The sequence below is a fragment of the Fundulus heteroclitus genome, chromosome 24, assembly GCF_011125445.2.
Source record: "Fundulus heteroclitus isolate FHET01 chromosome 24, MU-UCD_Fhet_4.1, whole genome shotgun sequence".
Taxonomy (NCBI): Eukaryota; Metazoa; Chordata; class Actinopteri; order Cyprinodontiformes; family Fundulidae; genus Fundulus; species Fundulus heteroclitus.
The window spans coordinates 1,696,132-1,715,842 of record NC_046384.1 but is presented as its reverse complement, the minus strand read 5'-3'; positions in this window follow the sequence as shown (position 1 = coordinate 1,715,842).

The window sequence follows — 19,711 nt, the reverse complement described above, 5'->3', positions numbered from 1 at the left end:
TTCTGGGGGAAAGCCTGCAACGAGTTGTGATGAAGAGGAGGAATCCATCAGCTGCTGAAAACGGCTCCTAAACTTTAGCTCCATCCACACAGTTAGCATGAAGAAGGAAATCTCCAAACCTGATGGGTGCAGCAGAACTCTGGGCTGGAAAACATCCCCCATCATTGGTGTCTCCTCTGCTGCGTCCTGCCGCTCTTTGAGCTCCTGCTTCCCTCCAGTTTCTCCGCTGTGCCTCCAGCTGCTGGACTTCTTTCCAGACTTCATCACCTGCAGCAGCTGCTGCTCTCTTTCAGCCTCACCAACACTCCCGCTTCTGGCCTCACAGCAACACAAGGACAAAGAACCCGGAGGAGATCAACGCGGCTGCGCTTTGAGGAAGAGGCGAATAAAACTCGGCCGCCATCTTGGTGCGGTCATCCTGCAAACAGCACCAGGATGCCAGAGGCAGATTCGCAGGATTTCAAATCAACTTGTTTGTAAAACGAAACATAATTATGTCAATGTTGCCTCTTTGCTTTAATTTAAATATTGTACTTAAAAATGGAATAAAATAAATAATTAAGAGAATGGGTAAAATTGGACACTGATATTTTCACGTTTTGTGCCCAAAAGTATTGTGTCTATATATATCTTATTATATTAGAGATATATTTAACTTTCAGAAAAATATATTTTTCCATCACAGGCTTTAGTTTTCTTTTAGCTTTTCGTTATTTCGAGATTTGGTCATTGTAATTCCCTAACCCCATTATGGAAACTTTTAAAACTCTCTTAATAATATAATAAAATAAATTGGGCTAGAACTCAACATTTTCACATAGATTAATGTCCCCCATACTAATTCAATCATTCTAATCTGACAGATGCCATAAAATCACACATTTGTGTTCTCTTATTTCCTTTAATGTGACTAATCAACGAAAGCACTCTTGTCATTTTTCCATCAGAAATTTATTTTACCCTAAGAAGTTCTCCTCCCTGTTAAAGGGGAGTTTTCCTCTCCACTGTTGCTTCATGCATGCTCAGTATGAGGGATTGCTGCAAAGTCATCAACAATGCAGACGACTGTCCACTGTGGCTCTACGCTCTTTCAGGAGGAGTGAATGCTGCTTGTCAACCAGAATCAGAATCAGAAATACTTTAATAATCCCAGAGGGAAATTGCTGTTTCAGTACAACCGTCATCACAAAACAGCACACACATTTCAGGGGGAGACGATTTACTGAGGCCTTGCTGCCAAGGGACCGCCTTACATGGCGCTGCCATTACTCTGTGGAAAAATAGAGGCCACAAAAAAAGGAAGGTGGGAGGGAAAAAACATAACTCATACTTTATCCTATTACAGAATACAGTTTGAGATATCAAAAACCTCTTGCACAAAAAGCACAAATAAGACGAGACACATCTAGCAGAAGGTAAACATTTGAGACAAGTCGCGTGTAAGTTCATCAGTTTATATGAGCATCAGTTATGTGTGTCTGTATGGGTGAAAGTGTTTATATTTCCGTGAGCGCTCTCCAGAGGCCATTGTCCTTGATGCTATCAGCCGGCCAACAGTTCAGAAAGCAACCGCAGATGTCAGCGGGGGAGGAGGGAGCAGAGGAGAGTTCTGAGCATTCTCCGCCATAACAAACAGGAGTTATTATAGATAGGGAAGGCATAGACCAAATATGTTATTTGTTATGATAGAAACTGCACTGATTTTCTTATCAGCTTTAAGTCTTTTGCTGGCTCCAAATAGCAAATCCAGTATTCCAAATTGTTGGGCTTTTCCGCGCTTCACTTCCAGATTTTATCCCATCTCCCTTGAGTTCAAACCACCGAAGCCAGTCTGCGTTCCTGCACAGCCAGCTTTTCGGCTCTGCTCCTCCATCTTGCAGGTCTGTCCGTTCACCGCCTTAGTGAGCGCGTTATGCAGCCAGCAGACTGATCAAGGCCAAATGGCTACCGACATCTGCTGTATTTGCTGATACATCAAAAATCCACCAAATCCAATAAGTAGAAATCCAAACATGCAAATGTTTCAAACGTCCAGGAATGACAAAGTCGAAAGACACACCGTTATCCATCCAGAAATTTAGGGTGTATCCCACGAAATGAGTCATATCAGGACCAGACGGGTCCCCCTTTCGTTGCCTACCCGTCGAAATTTTAGCATTGAGAGACAAGCTTATCAGATCCATGTTTTTCAGAGTTCAGGTGATATGAAGAAAGTGCTCAGAAAGACAAGACATAGCAGCAGAAGCAGGAGAGGGGGAGGAGGGGGGTGAAGAGCTGGAGAGGAGAGAAAAAAACACGACTGACCTCGAAGAGAGACAAGACAGATGCAACCTGCTGGGTTTCCTTAGAGGAAACTTTCTGACCAACCTGGAGGATCTGATGAAATCTGACTTTAGAAAGAGCCTTGAGATGATATGTGTTGTGAATTAGTGCAAAATGAATAAACTTGAATTTAATTGAATTATTAAGGACTTTATACATGAGAAGGAGAATTTTAAATTATCTTCTTGATTTTACAAGAAGCCAATGAAGGGAAGCAAAAATAGGAGAACTATGATCTCACTTGTTGACTTTTATCAGAACTCTAGCTGCAGCAGTACAGACCAGGGGCCCCATCTAAATGGGAATCTGAAACTTTCATGTGTTACTTTCCACACAAAAGTTGGGTCTCAAAATGTGACAAAAGTTGGGTCTCAAAATGTGACGGTAAATTGTGCTGCTCCCCCTTTTGTTCTTCAGGAGCCTCAGATAAAAGTAAAGCAGATCAGAAGCTTCACGTTTGGCACAACACCAACACCGTTCATCACCCTGACCGCTCCATCCCATATAAGCTCTAAAGAAAAACACCAAGAGTAGAACATAAGGGTAAATATCAGAATAAATATTGACCAAAGGATAAAGTAGATAGTGGAAGAAATAACTCCAGCGTATTTACCTAACATGATATCAGAATATGCAATATTTCCATACATACAAGTTACATAACGTACAAAGCTTATACAATATGCACTATGTGTGATAGTCCAGCAGCATCCTAGCTAAGGCATGTGCCCATTACCTTAGGATCTGGGTACAGCATATACAAGCAATAAAGAGTACAAGGGACAGTGTTTATTATGACTTTCACACAACAGTGAATAAGAGATGGAAATATATCAGTTTTTCAGAATTATTAGATAGATAGATAGATAGATAGATAGATAGATAGATAGATAGATAGATAGATAGATAGATAGATAGATAGATAGATAGATAGATAGATAGATAGATAGATAGATAGATAGATAGATAGATAGATAGATAGATAGATAGATAGATAGATAGATAGATAGATAGATAGCACAGGAGAAATTCTCTTATTTTATTTCTGTCCAGTATCCATTTAGGGGCTCTGTATTTCTGAAATAAGTTAATAAAATTTTGTTTGATTGTCATAATATTCAGGTTTTGAGTTAGTTGATTTCTCTGATAATTCTGACAATGCAGAAAAAAATAAATAAACTGTTCTATTGTCTCATCTTCCCCAAACTCACTTTAACCTGTCTGCTGTTTCCCTGCTATGAATAAAGTCCTGTTTAGTCCAGGATGTCCAAGTGGTAAAATAATTCTCTCCTCCCTCCTGTTCCTTCCTGTTCTTCTCGTCTCTCTTATTTTTTTTGGATATTTTAATCATCATCCCTTCATTCCTTTCTCACATTATTTTTTGTCTTGTCTCTTTCATTTACCTTCTTATGTCCTTCATTTCTGTTCTCCTACACATAAAATCAGTATCAACTAATAAACCTTTGGGCCTTTCCTTTGCTCTAATATCTGCCATTTCATTGCCCTTAACCCCACAGTGGGCTGGTACCCATAGAAAGTTAACTGTGAGCCCCATCATGTTGATTCTATAAAGTGTTTGTTGTCTCTAAATGAATACGTCTGCTCTACTATCTGACTGGCTGTGCTGTAAACTGACCAAAGATGAATTAGAGTCTGAATAAATGAGTGATCTTAATGGTCTCACCTCTTCAACCACTGAACAGCTAACAGTATCGACAGCATTTCTCCTGTAGAAACTGAAACTCCATCCTGAAGCCTTTTCCCTACTTTGATGGAAAATAGTGGGACGATGAACGCTGTCTCAACCTGATTAACTGCATTTTCTGAAGCATCTGTGTATATATGTACATCATGATAATCCTGGATGTATATTCCTGCACTGCTTATGCATTCAACATAAAGATCTCTCCTTGTTCTTTTCTAATAATGTAAAACCAACTGCAGCCTCAGGAAGCCTCCATGGTGGTATTGTACACACGTGGACAAAGATGTTGGTACCCCTCTGTTAATGAAGGAAAGACAATAGTAACAATAGGTACTGAAATAACTTGAAACTGATAATAATTATTCTCCTGGTGAGCAAAGTGCTCCAGTTGTCTCAGGACTGAAGGCTGCCTTCTCCAGGCGGCCGTTTCAGCTCCTTCCATCCATGTTCAACAGGATTTAGATCAGGACTCATAGAAGGCCACTTCACAATAGTCCAATATTTCACTCTTAGCCGTTCTTGGCTGCTTCTAGCTGTGTTTGGCTCATGATCCTGCTGGCTGGAAGTCAGGCTGATAGATGGATGTGTCTGTGTTTATTTGGATAGATTTTAAAGCTTTAGAAACCCTCTCCACCCTCTTTATAATCCTTTCTCACTTTGTTTTTACCTAGATTCTTTCTTCAACCATTTTTATTTAAAATCCAAATGATTTTACCTGTTAGCTCTTACATTTTACAGAAACATGATGCTTAGTTGCTTTGTTCCTCATTAATAACACATAAATGCAACAAAAAATGAACAATAAGAGCAAAACAAGAACTAAAGCAGACGACTAAAACTGAGGGACCCCTGTAGACTTTACTGTAGTCTCCTCAACTGGTGAAATAGAAATAAACTCCCTCCAAACGCTCCTTTAATGAAGTGAATATTGGACACAAAGGACTGTGGAGAGAGTGTGATATTGTGATAGTGATATAGTGGTGATTTAATGTTCAGCCCCCGTAAAGACTCACTCTTTTGTCCTTTTAGCCAACAGAAGATCCAGCTGTGTACCTTCAGAGGAGATCTCTGCCCTGTCTTGCTCTTGGATGAGCCTTGCTGTCTCCTGGCAGGTGGAATCTCTCCCATTCCAACATTTGCCAAAGACAACCTTGGTGAAGCTTTGCTGTATCTGATGACATACTACTACAGCCTACATTTCACCTCTACAAAGTGTGTCCCAAGCCTTTAGTCTGTCATTCAGACTGAAGTGTTAAAGGACAATATCCAGGAGAAAGACAGCACAGGCTCATCCAAAAACCTCATGGCAGGTTGGAACAGTTTTAGTGAGAAGTAGAGTTGTTCCTGCTAAGTGTTATTGACATTCAGCTTTGTGTTGAAAGGTTTAGACCTGAGGGCTGGAAAGCTGACATTTACATTTAAATCCTTTACTTTCAGATCTACACATCAGTTTTTTCTTTCATCAGCACATTATGTGCCTCAAATGTTCTGCTTAATATGAGGATTTGTTGCTTTAGGTGTTAGTTTGCCTGTTCTGACAGAAACACTAAATAAGTTACAAAGACAATTTGTCTTGTCATTCATATGTACAGTGATTGAAAAACATGTTTTGTTTAGGAGAAACTATTTAAATAAAGTTCTACACACACGTGGACAAAATTGGTCACAATGGTCACAGAAATAACTTGAATCTGACAAAAGTAATAATAAATAAACATTCTATGACAATAAATAAATGAAAATCAGTCATTGCTTTTGCATCAAAAGAATGATTTAAAAAATAAACTCATGAAACAGGCCTGGATAAAAATGATGGTACCTTTAATATTTTGTTCATCACTGCAATCAAACGATTCCTGTAACTGATTAGTCCACAAATTAGCCCAACAAATGAGTCCATGTGTGAATGTACTCAGTATACTGTGTCTGATGTTCTTGTGTGTAAATACTTTGTCCTGTTTTAAGATAAATAACCTAATAATGATTCTTGAATGCAGCAGATTCATCTTATTTAGTTTCCCTGGTTTTAAGATCTTCTCCATAAAAGTGATTGAGAATGAAAACTGAAAGAAGCATTAACAGGCTAGTCTTGAGTTTAATTGACTTATTAACGTACTTGGAATAAATATTTCACAACTTTTAAGATATTTCTCACTTGTCTAAAGCCTGGATATTTTTCCTTTTTCCAAGAATCTTTTCTAGGTCAATTGTTGTCGGGTTCAAACCCCTAAAACATTCATTAACAACACAAGAAGGAAAGACAACAATGAGGTTTGCTTTTCAAATTATCTAGCAAGGAGAGGAGCTGAGATGCTTAATCCAGATCTCCAAAACTGGCTCTGAAGCACTCCGTCCCCTCCTTTCTTTTTATCAGGCATTGTCAAGCTAAGGGGTAGGGAGAAGCAAAACAACTGTGACCTTGGAGATAATACCAAGCAGTTCACACAGTTCAGTTATGGGTAAGCACTCCAGATGCTGAATAGAGTTCATAAAAACACTGATTATAGTCCCAACATAGTTCTCTGCTTTCTGCAGACCTTCTGCAAAGATGAGAGAAAGATCAGCCACATGAAATACACTTTAATATCTAAAACCTTAAAACTTCTTAGTAGTAAAGAGTAAATATATGATAAATGCAATGAAAATAGTAAATTAAATAAATAGTAAGAATAATTCTATCAATTGTCTCTCTGAACTGTCAGATTATTTCACTTAATTTGGGGAGATTCAGACTAATATCTAGCATTTTTAACCTGTTTTTAGATGACAAGTTTTTGCAGTGTTCTAACAGTAACTAGTCTTCTTAAACAGAGTTGACATACAGATGATGATTTTATTTTAATTATATGAATAGGTTTTGTTTTTAACAGAAGATGGTGTAAACACATGTGCAAAATGAACAATGTGTACAACAATGACAATTAATCTGTTTAATATCCAAGACTAACATGTTGTGAGGGGCCGAGCCGGACAAGCATGAGGACACAGTGGTGATTTTCAAGAAAAATGGGTTTTATTTCCCCAAAGTAACAAAAGTCCACACAATAATTACAGGGCCCTTAAAAGAGGTCAAATGAAGAAACTAACTCAAGGCCAAAAATATCAAAGTTAAACAAAACGTCAAAGTAACAAACTGAGCTGACACACACCAAACAAAGGGGTCTTAAACACTGGCGGATCAGAGCAGACTGACCCACTGAGGAAGAGGGAAAGGGAACATCTACACACATTTAAAGGAGAAGTCACGGTCATATTCAGAATTCAAACTTCTGAAACTACTTTAAATATAAAATTATTTCATACTGTTCAATAAATGATACGTTTTTTTTAATTAAGAGTAATTTTCATTTGAATGTGCTTTACTGGAGGCATCCATGTTGGTCAAGATCAGTACTGCCACCTCCCAGTTTGTGACGTCATGTTGCAGGAATCGGCTGTAGAGCAAGTCCCAACGCTCTATTTGTTGTTTGTCACTGCGCTATTATCCAAGATGGCGACGACCAGTGCTCAATGCGAAGCAGAGAGTGATGGATTCATTAGCCACAGCCATGGGAGCTCCGTGGATTTATCCTCATCATCTGATAGGGATTTGGAATATATAGAAGACTTTCTTGATAGCAACCTGACTTTTGACGAAATCCAGCCGTAGCAGTTTGAGCCGAGGAGACCAAAAAGGGACGATGTGAGTTGAATCTGTCTGCTGCGGCTCTGGTGTTTAGGCACCACAGACGCCTCCTTATTTTTCTGTTATTCTTCTCAGTTGGTTCTTCTTGCAGATGAAATATCTCAGTGTCAACATCAATTAAAATTAGGGCTGTCAGTTTTAACGCGTTAACTTTGTTAAACCATAACGGCGCCTTTTTTTAACCACATTGATGCTTTTTCCCCCCACAACATCCTCCAGACTGTGTTTTTACCCTTGGTGCCTTCAGTTGTTCCAAAGATGCTAGAGACTAGCATAACAGACCCGTGCTCACTGTTGTGAAGCCCACTTATTTTATGCCACTTTGGTCTTCTGTTTTCTAAAGTCGCTTGTAAATTTCATGAGTTGCTGGTTGCAGTTTTTTTGGGCTTGTTTCTGAAAGTGTATAGAAACACAAAGTATCACAAAAAGGACTGACATTCCAGCAGAAATGCTTTCACCATTCCCCATGGCTACATTACAGTCCAATAGTGAGAGTCTACTGTTGTCCTTTTCATGGAATCAGGCTAAATTAATTGTTTCTAAACTAGGTAATCTAAAAGAGATTATTGCTGTAATTTGATTCTTTTAGTAAACCATGTAACTTGTTATAATCTCAGGTGTTGGACAGGTGTAATGTAGCCTCAGTGTGAACATGTGATGTTGCTCACAGAGGTCAGGTGAATACTCAGGGAGTTTGTGTGTTTACTCAGAGACATGAAGAATTAGGAGGAACATTGGTGCTGAATATAATCCCCGCCCCCCCAAAAATAAACAACAAACTGGATTTTTTTTCCCAAAGCTTGAAGACGTTTAGCTTCCCATCCAGAAAGCTTTCTCAATTCAAATGTCTGGAGTAGTGAGGAGTTCCAGGCTTTACATTATTGCCCAGTAATTATTTTCTTGCTTAAGTGGAAGCTTTCACAAGACACATCAACTCTGTGGACTCAGTGGACAACAACATCAAGTTTACCAGAGGATGCCAACGACAACAAGCTACCTTTTCTGGACTGTTTGGTGAGCATGGAAGGAGATGGAAACCTCAACATTGAAGTATATAGGAAACCCACTCACAGACCAATATCTTCTTTTTGACTCACACCACCCACTGGAGCACAAACTTTCTGTCATCAGAACCTTACAACACCGGGCCCAGCATGTCCTACTAAAACAGAAGGGAAGCACAAGGAACAGAAACACATCAGAGATGCCTTCCAAACCTGTGGCTACCCTAACTGGGCTTTTGTCAAATCAGCAAGAAAATCCAAAAGACCCGCTGCAGAACATAATGGTGAGAAGAATAAACGCAGAAACATGGTCATCCCATATGTTGCTGGAGTCTCTGAAAAACTCAAGAGGATTTTCTCCAAACACAAAATCCCAGAACATTTCAAAGCAAACAGGACCCTCAGACAGAGGCTGGTGCATCCCAAGGACAAAACCCCCAAACCTAAGATGAGTGGAGTGGTGTCTGCAGTTCAGTCAGTGAGGAATGTTCTGATCTTTATATTGGAGAAACCAAACAACCTCTCCACAGAGGTCCAAATTAGATTTTTGGATAAATCTTTTTCCACATAGATCAGAACAGAAAGGCTTCTGTCGTGTGTGGATTCTCATGTGTGTGTTTAAATGTGATTTTCGGCTAAATCTTTTTCCACATAGATCACAGCAGAAAGGCTTCTGTCCTGTATGGATTTTCATGTGTTTGTTTAAACCTGATTTATCGATAAATCTTTGTTCACATAGATCACAGCAGAAAGGCTTCTGTCCTGTGTGGATTCTCATGTGTGTGTTTAAATGTCCTTTTTCGCTAAATCTTTGTCCACATAGATCACAGCAGAAAGGCTTCTGTCCTGTGTGGATTGTCATGTGTGTGTTTAAATGTGATTTTTGTCTAAATCTTTTTCCACATAGATCACAACAGAAAGGCTTCTCTCCTGTGTGGATTCTTGTGTGTCTGTTTAAATTTTGTTTTAGGCTAAATCTTTGTCCACATAGATCACAACAGAAAGGCTTCTGTCCTGTGTGGATTCTCATGTGTGTGTCTAAATTTCCTTTTTCCCTAAATCTTTGTCCACATAGATCACAACAGAAAGGCTTCTGTCCTGTGTGGGTTATCATGTGAATGTTTAAATGTTGTTTTAAGCTAAATCTTTTTCCACATAGATCACAACAGAAAGGCTTCTGTCCTGTGTGGATTCTCGTGTGTCTGTTTAAATGTTGTTTTAAGCTAAATCTTTGTCCACATAGATCACAACAGAAAGGCTTCTCTCCTGTGTGGATTCTCATGTGTGTGTTTAAATTTCCTTTTCTGCTAAATCTTTGTCCACATAGATCACAACAGAAAGGCTTCTGTTCTGTGTGGGTTATCATGTGTCTGTTTAAGTCGTATTTTCTAATAAATGTTTTGCCACAGTCTTCACAGCTAAGCTTCCCTCCTCTCGGGACTTTCCTTCCTGAGTCCACATTTTTCTTCTTTGTAGAACATTTCTTATATCCAGAGTCTGACAATTGTTTCAGCTCAGACAGAGGGTGCTCTACATCACTGTCCTCTTCATCCTCCTCAGTGTCTTCAGCCTCTGAAGAAATGGAAGCATCTCCATGATGTTGTATCCTGATGGATTCTTCTCCATCATTCTCTTCTGGAAGCTCTCTGCCTTTAATCTGGTCTGGATAAAGCTGTGAGAGCAGCAGAGATTGTTCATCATCCAGACTCTTTATGGGAGGAGCAGAGACTGGAAACCTGATGGCATTAATCACCTCCTTCCCATTGAGCTGCTCTCCTGGCAGACTGATGTAGACTCCCTCCTGTTCCTCCTTGATGTGGGGGGGCTTTGGATCATGTAGGTCATCAGGAGGTCTGTGGTCTAAAGAAGTTTCTTTAACAATCAGCTTCTGCTTAACATCTGCAGGAAACATTGAAACATATTATGCACATTAGAAAGTATTTTGATCTCAGCCTAAACTGAGGCAAATTTTAATGAACATATATTTCGGTAATTTAGTTAGATAGAACGCTTTGATTTAATTACAACGATTTCTTCTTGTTTATGTTGCACAGTTGTTTATGTCTTGTTTGTTTACAGTTTCTTGCTAAAGTTTTCACACCACTTGGCATCTTTCATGTTATTTTTCCTCACAACCTGCAAAGTAAAATGGATTGTTGGCTGATTTAGTTTGCACCATTTCATTTACATAACATGCAGCAGAGTAAAACACAGAATAAACCAAACGAAAACTGGGCAATATGTCCTACAATCAATATAGAGATATAATGAGCAGTTCACCTCGATAACGATTAGTGGATGATAAAACACAAAAAACACAAGCTACTTCAAAGCCAGGGATATTGATGGTATAATCCACCTTGACAATCATGGCGACTGCCCTTCTCCCATCCTAAAAAATGGTTTGGGTCACACCGCAGTTCATTGCTCCTCCAGCAGGGTTGGAATGGCCCCCAAAAAGCTAAAGTCCAGACACCAGAGAAGGAGGCTAGGAGGCTAGGAGAGGAGCAGCAGAGCAGGACATCAAAAACAGCTGATACAATTAGCCTAGTTATTCATTCATTTTATGTCTGTAACACTATAACCTGTAACAGGTTATTGTTCTAATAAAACATTAGAACAATAAAAACAAATAAAAAAAAGATACAATGATAGAACAAAAAAATAAAAAAACAACTTCTCAAAGTGAGTTAAAAGCCAAGGAGAATAAATGAGCAGATTTAAAAACATTTGTTTGATTTGTTATAGCAGCTTATTCTACAGTTTGGGGGCAGCAGCTGAAAACGTTGCTTACCTATCAACTTGCTCTTAGGCTTTTCTATGGCCGCTGAGATAACCAGCTTTCCCTTTTACGTTTAAATGATTTTACTGCTTTGTTGTAAGGTTTGAGTTAGTAAAAAGCCCAGGAGCTTACAGGATAGCTCCCGCTAGCTATTTGGAAATTCTGCTATGTTGATGTAGTATGAGTGTTAAAGTTATAACAAACTTTATTTCCATAAGGATTTTATACATTGTTGGGATATTAATGTTGGTGTTGTCTGGTCTGCTCATTATGACCAAAATAGAGCTTTAGGCCTTTTTAAATTAGCTTCAAATGTCTGCTAGCATAATGCTATTAGCTTCCTGGATATCATTTGTGTTACCAAGCAACTACTGTTCATTGTAAACATAAGGTTTGCTTTTGCTTCACTCCACCATCATTTGATAATGCTATGAGCGTTATTAACACATTAATATGGAACATTAATGTCGATTTAATGGTGTATTGTATAACTGTAGGATTAACCCATTTAGTGACCAATCACTACAGCGACCTCTAGCTTCCCAGAGGAATAATCGCAGTAATAAAATCAAGTGTCCTAGAGCTTACTGACTTTACTGAGCAAATCATTCTTTAAAATGTTATTCTATACAATGCTGTATTATTTAACCCAGGATTTGCATTTTGAATGGGTTGAAACAAATGTTCTAAATTAGTTTATTTAATCTCATTCCACATTAAGTAAGATGAACTTTGGTTCACTTAGATCTGCAGTGAACCAAGATTCACTGAAACATTCTTATGGTGGTGATCAACTATTTTATTTTTTATTTTTGTTTCTTTGTGAGTACAAAGTCACTTAGCTTCTTTTTATCTTAATTTTGCTTAGTAGTTTTATTTAAGTTTCACTAGGCTCGTGGAGAGAATTTGATGATTTAAATATAGTGTTAATTCAGATAAACAGCATTATATAGTGATGTTCTCTGGATGCTTATTTTATTTCTGTTGATAAATTCTTAAACTTGAAGAGAAGTTGTCACTCCTTTATTCTATCTTTGTGCAGAGTTTGCTGTTAAAAGAACATCAGTGCTTGAATCATTCCTTTCAACTATTGTCCTGATATCAGCTGTTTGGGCTGATATTCAACCTACGGACTTGGACCTTAAGAGCCACGCATAGAGCTAGCCACATAGCCATCTATAGGTGCTGAGTTAACCAACTTTCCCTTGGAGTGACACACTGGCAACGGGACTCCCATCGCCACAACCAGAGCAAACGGGAGAGGTTCGGCACTGAAATAAACAGAGAAAGTTTAAAATGGTTTTACTTTATTATTTTTTTTGGATAGTGTCTTGTCTGGCAATGTGCCAATAAGAATTATTGTCTTAATGCCACAAAGAGCCCAACAAATTTTACACTCACAAGTGCAGCATTACCGCTTTTGCCATAGTGCTCTGCTTGTGTCAGTGCGCTTCCTGGGACGTCACTTCCTGTTTGCGGTAAGGCGTATTGTGTCACTTCCTGTTTTCACTGCGTGAGAAACGGTTTGTTGCTCCAGATTCTCTCGCTTTTATCTTTAATCTCTTTGCTGTAACATCTGTTTCTAACACATAAGCACTTTTAAAACAATTTCTGTTGCTGCACATCACGCTTGGGAACTCCTCGTGTTTCACGAAGCCGACCCTGATTATTGGGAGCTCAATAGTCAGAAACGTGGCACTAGAGACACCAGGGACCATAGTTAAATGCCTGCCAGGGGCCAGAACGGGCGACATATAATCTTACCTAAAACTGCTGGCTAAGGATAAGCGTAAATACAGTAAGATTGTTATTCACGCTGGCGGTAATGACACCCGATCACGCCGATCGGAGGTCACTAAAGTTGGTGTTGCTTCGGTTTGTAAGTTTGCTAAAACAATGTCGGACTCCGTAATTTTCTCTGGTCCCCTGCCTGATCTGACCAGTGATGACATGTTTAGCCTAATGTCATCATTCAACCGCTGGTTGTCTAGGTGGTGTCCTGAAAACGACGTGGGCTACATTGATAACTGGAGAACTTTCTGGGGAAAACCTGGTCTGATCCGGAGAGACGGCATCCATCCCACTTTGGATGGTGCTGCTCTTCTTTCTAGAAATCTGGCCGGATTTATTAGTTTTCCTTAATGCTGACAACCCAGGGTCCAGACCAGGAAGCAGAGCCGTAGTTTAACACACCTCTCTGCAGCTTCTGTACTGTTACCCACCCATTATTCTATTGAGACGGTGTCTTTCCCACGGCCAAAACTTAACAGATCAAAAACTGATCTAAAAGGAACAAATCATAAAAACCTAATAAAAATCAATACGGTTCACCTTGAACCTAAAAATAAAATAATAAAATGTGGTCTATTAAATATAAGGTCTCTCCCTCCAAAGACTTTGTTAGTTAATGAATTGATTTCTGATAATCAGATTGATTTATTTTGTCTCACAGAAACCTGGCTACAAGAGGACTACGTTAGTATAAATGAGTCAACTCCCTCCAGTTATTCAAATTTCCACATTCCCAGATCTGTGGGAAGAGGAGGAGTAGCAACCATCTTTCAGTTTGATTTATTAATTAATCCCAGGATGTCAGGATTTGGGTTTTGTTTCAGCTGTTTGTTAATTTTGATTTATTAGTTAACTCTCCGGTTTTTAGAATCAGTTTAGGTTTTGGGCTCTTTCTTGTTTGGTTTCTATTATAGCTTGTGTGTGTTGTGTTTAGTCTTAGGTTTAGGTTCTGTATTAGTTTTGGTTTATGGAATAGGTTAGATTTTATTGTAGGTTGATTTTATTTATGTTTCCAGTTCAGTTCTGTCTCTTCCCAGCAATCTGCCAGCTCACTCAATCTGTTTATCTGTCACTCCCCAAACACCAGTTACCAGCCAATCAGATCTGCTCACCTGTCAACCTCTAGTCACTAGCCAATCAGTTCAGTTCAGTTACCACCTTTCCTTTGATTATTTCCACCTGTCACTTGTAATTAGTCTTCACTCCTGTTTACCTGCTCACTCCCCTATATAGTCCTGTCACAAACCTCTGCAATTTGCCAGATCAATTCAAACCACATGGTGAGTCTTATCCAGCGTTTTATTTCTGATAGCCCTGTTGATACCGACCCGATTGCCTTTTTGACTCTGAGCCAGACTGATCCCGAAACCTGATTTTCTTGCCCTGAATGATTGCTTACCTGTTTTTCTGACCTGGACCGGCCTTGGGATATTGTGAGTTTTGCCTTAGCCTTGTCTGTACTTCTGCCTTTTTGGATTGCCATTTTGTGTACCGGATTTTGGACTGCCTTTTTGACCATTGAGCCTTGCCTGTCCCTGATCATTAATAAATCCTGTTCTTTTGCTTAAAAACCTCTCTAGTCTGGCTGAATACTGGTGCCTCTGTCTCTGATTCTTGACAGATTGATCTGGCCTAAAACCGGACCCATCGCCAGATAAGTCTGGGGTATTTTTCTTTTTTTCTTTTTTCTTAACATGAACCCGCCGCCGGTCTGTACCTCACTCTCCGGCAGAGCCATGTTGCAAGGAGGCTCACTGGAAGGTTCTAGACTGCCGTTCTGCCCCCCTGGTGTCGGTCCCAGACGCTATCGCAGCAGCAGCAGCAGCAGCAGTCTGGATTACTCACCCGTGGGAACCCAGGAGGGTCTGCCGCCAGTCTGCGACGTGGGAACCCAGGAGGGTCTACCACTGGTCCACGAGGAGGGGGTTCAGACGAGCCCTCTGCCAGGCCGCAACTCTGGGGCTCATCGGGACACTGGGCGTCGTGGCCCCCGTCCAGACGACAAGCGTCGTCGTGGCCCCCGTCCAGACGACAAGCATCGGGTTTCTCGGCGAGAAGACAAGCTCCCAGAGCCCCATGGAGACTTGGAGATCCCTGGGTCTCTTCTAAAGCTCTTGCCCCCGCACCTTCGGCTAGACAGCCATTTTTCCAAGTGGCTGAACAGACTATCTTTGTCGGAGGTGTTGGAGGGGCTCCTGCTGAGGTTCCTGATTTCTAAGAGTCCGTCTGAACCTGAAGAGTCCGTGGGTTGTTTAGTTTGTATTCGGACATTTGTTTTACTCTAGCCCTCCGTCCTGCACCTCCCTCCACCCGCCCGGTCTAGTCTATTTTTGTTTATCATTTGTCTTGTTTAAGGACGTCTGGTATCCGTCCTTAAGGGAGGGGCTCTGTCAGGATTTTGGTTTTGTTTCAGCTGTTTGTTAATTTTGATTTATTAGTTAACTCTCCGGTTTTTAGAATCAGTTTAGGTTTTGGGCTCTTTCTTGTTTGGTTTCTATTATAGCTTGTGTGTGTTGTGTTTAGTCTTAGGTTTAGGTTCTGTATTAGTTTTGGTTTATGGAATAGGTTAGATTTTATTGTAAGTTGATTTTATTTATGTTTCCAGTTCAGTTCTGTCTCTTCCCAGCAATCTGCCAGCTCACTCAATCTGTTTATCTGTCACTCCCCGAACACCAGCCAATCAGATCTGCTCACCTGTCAACCTCTAGTCACTAGCCAATCAGTTCAGTTCAGTTACCACCTTTCCTTTGATTATTTCCACCTGTCACTTGTAATTAGTCTTCACTCCTGTTTACCTGCTCACTCCCCTATATAGTCCTGTCACAAACCTCTGCAATTTGCCAGATCAATTCAAACCACATGGTGAGTCTTATCCAGCGTTTTATTTCTGATAGCCCTGTTGATACCGACCCGATTGCCTTTTTGACTCTGAGCCAGACTGATCCCGAAACCTGATTTTCTTGCCCTGAATGATTGCTTACCTGTTTTTCTGACCTGGACCGGCCTTGGGATATTGTGAGTTTTGCCTTAGCCTTGTCTGTACTTCTGCCTTTTTGGATTGCCATTTTGTGTACTGGATTTTGGACTGCCTTTTTGACCATTGAGCCTTGCCTGTCCCTGATCATTAATAAATCCTGTTCTTTTGCTTAAAAACCTCTCTTGTCTGGCTGAATACTGGGTCCTCTGTCTCTGATTCTTGACACAGGCCAATTAATAACTACAGTTCTTTTGCACATTTAACCCTCAATTTCCCTCATCCAAACTGCAAAGTAATAAAACCTCTTGTGTTTGTTGTTTTGTATCGTCCACCAGGCCCTTACACTCAGTTTTTGGATGAGTTGTCTGATTTCTTATCTGATTTGGTGTTAAATACTGATAAGGTCATTATAGTGAGTGATTTTAACATCCATGTTGACACAGAATGTGATAACCTTAGTGTAGCCTTTAAAACTATCCTAGATTCAATTGGTTTTGCTCAAAATGTGCATAAACCGACGCACTCTTGGCTCCATACTTTAGACCTTGTGCTGACATATGGCATTGATTGTGAAGAATTAACAGTATTTCCTCACATCCCTGTCCTATTTGATCATTTTTTAATAACATTTGAGTTTAATCTAACTGAGTTCTTCACCCCCAAAAGAGGGTTCCATTATAGTAGATCTTTATCGGATAATGTTGTATCAAAACTTAAAGAGTCTGTCCCCTTTTTAATATCCTCCGTATTGCAGAAATGCCCTGTAGATGGCAGCAATGTTGTTTCTTCCAATTCACAAATAGATGTCTTTGTAAACGGTATGACTTCGTCATTGCCTTCTGCATTAGACAATGTAGCTCCCTTGAAAAAGAAGGTGATTATTCACAGGAAGCTGGCTCCTTGGTTTAATTCAGAGCTGCGTTCCTTGAAGCACAATGTTAGGAAATTGGAGAGAAAATGGCGCTCCACACACCAAGAGGAATCCTACTTAATCTGGAGGGACAGTCTATTGTTGTATAACAAGACCCTTCGCAGAGTTAAAGAAGCATATTTTTCATCATTAATTGAGGAGAATAAGAATAATCCTAGATGTCTCTTCAGTACAGTTGCCAAACTTACCCAGAGCCACAGCTCTGTCGATCCATCCATTCCCTTAGCTCTTAGCAGTAATGATTTTATGGGATTCTTCATAAATAAAATCGATTCCATTAAAAATAAAATAATTGGCATCCTCCCAAACATGATTACCTCGTCCTCAGTAAGTGAGGCAGCATTGGAGGAATCTTTAGAACCTGCTCAGTGTCTGAACTGTTTAAAAGCAGTAGAGCTTTCTGAGCTATCTAAAATTTTAGCTTTATCTAAACCTTCTACCTGTATGTTAGACCCAATCCCAACCAAGTTGTTTAAGGACATATTCCCTTTGATCAGTGGTCCTATTTTAGACATAATTAATCTATCCTTAGTAAATGGATATGTACCACAGGTTTTTAAAGTAGCTGTTATTAAACCTTTACTTAAGAAACCATCTCTTGATCAAGATGAGTTAGTAAATTACAGACCTATATCTAATCTTCTTTTCTTATCTAAAATTCTTGAGAAAGTAGTTGCTAATCAACTATGTGAACATTTACAAAGTAATGACCTACTTGAGGAGTTTCAGTCAGGCTTCAGAGCTCATCATAGCACTGAAACAGCTCTGGTGAAGGTCACTAATGACATTCTCATGGCCTCAGATAATGGACTTGTGTCTATACTTGTCCTGTTAGATCTCAGTGCTGCATTTGATATAGTTGATCACAATATTCTCCTACAAAGACTTGAGCATACTGTAGGGATTAAGGGAAAAGCATTAGGCTGGTTTAAATCTTATCTGTCGGACAGATTCCAGTTTGTTCATGTTAATAATAAATCTTCCTCAAACTCTAGGGTCACCTGTGGAGTACCACAGGGTTCAGTCCTTGGACCAATTGTCTTTACTATATATATGCTTCCGATTGGCAAAATTATCAGACAGCATGGGATTAATTTCCACTGTTATGCTGATGACACTCAGCTATATTTATCCATAAATCCTGATGAATCCAATCAATTACTTCGACTGCAGTCATGTCTTGATGACATCAAAAGCTGGATGACTTTAAATTTCCTGCATTTAAATTCTGACAAGACAGAAGTTGTAATCTTTGGGCCACAGTCTTCAAAAAATAAAGTTCTTAATCAATCACTTAATCTGGGTGGCATTAACTTGGCCTCTGGTAATAAAGTTAAAAATCTTGGTGTTGTTTTGGACCAAGACATGTCGTTTAAATCCCATATTAAACAGGTTTCCAGAGTTTCCTTTTTTTCACCTCAGGAATATCGCCAAAATTAGAAACATTCTGTCCAGGAGTGATGCTGAAAACTAGTCCATGCATTTGTTACTTCAAGGCTGGACTATTGTAATTCTTTACTATCAGGAAGTCCACAAAATGCAGTTCAAAGTCTTCAGCTGATCCAAAATGCTGCGGCATTCAAACAGGAAAAAGGCCTAAGAAAAGACACAAATTCAGTTCTCCAGTGATCCTGCAGACTGAAAAGTGTGGAGCCAGGCTGCAGCGAATGCCTAAAGAGTCAGATAAATATCAACCTTATCACAATGCAAAACCAAAAGGTAACATTGGTAAAAGGTGGAGCCATTCCAGAGAAGTGATCACCAAGGAAAACCTTGAAAGTATCTGCAGAGATTTTCTCACAGACTTTGACGTGTTTAACAAAAAACCAAAAGCAACCCCAAACTCATCATGCCCCAGCGTACGATAAGGTTGAAAATAATTTCTAACACGGTTTATCCTGTTTTAACCCTTTCTTATGGTTTTGGGACTTAAGACATGATGAAGGTTATATCGCTCAACTGGAAAAAAGCTGCCCCTCCAACTCAAACGGTGGATGGAAGATGTTATGAACCATCTAAAGCTTGAAACATACTGTCAGTGACTCTGTTCATAGATTTAGAGTAACCTGGCAGCCATTTATTTCATGTTTGGGACTAAAATCTCTTAAGAGTAACATCTTACCCAGCCCCTCCTTTTTCTCTCTTTGTTGAACCTGATAGCTGAATCTCATCTGTCTCATCTGTTGGGATTGTATTATCCTGTTTATTATGTTCTTTATGCTGTTTTTGAATCTGTGAAATTAATACAAATTATAATATTTTTTTTCTCTTCCACCTTTCAGTTTGTGTCCATTGAATGTGAAATAGGCCCAAAAAAAACCCTAATAAAGTTTTTATCACACGTATCACACAGAGCACTATAGTGAAAGCAGTAATGCTCCACTTGTGAAAGTAAACCTGTTGGCCTCTCCTTGACATCAAGACAGCAATTCTTGGTGCTCCACAACCAGACAGGACACGTAAAAAACTGACAGAATCAAGGCTGCCAGACAACCGGCGCCACCGGGTCCTCTG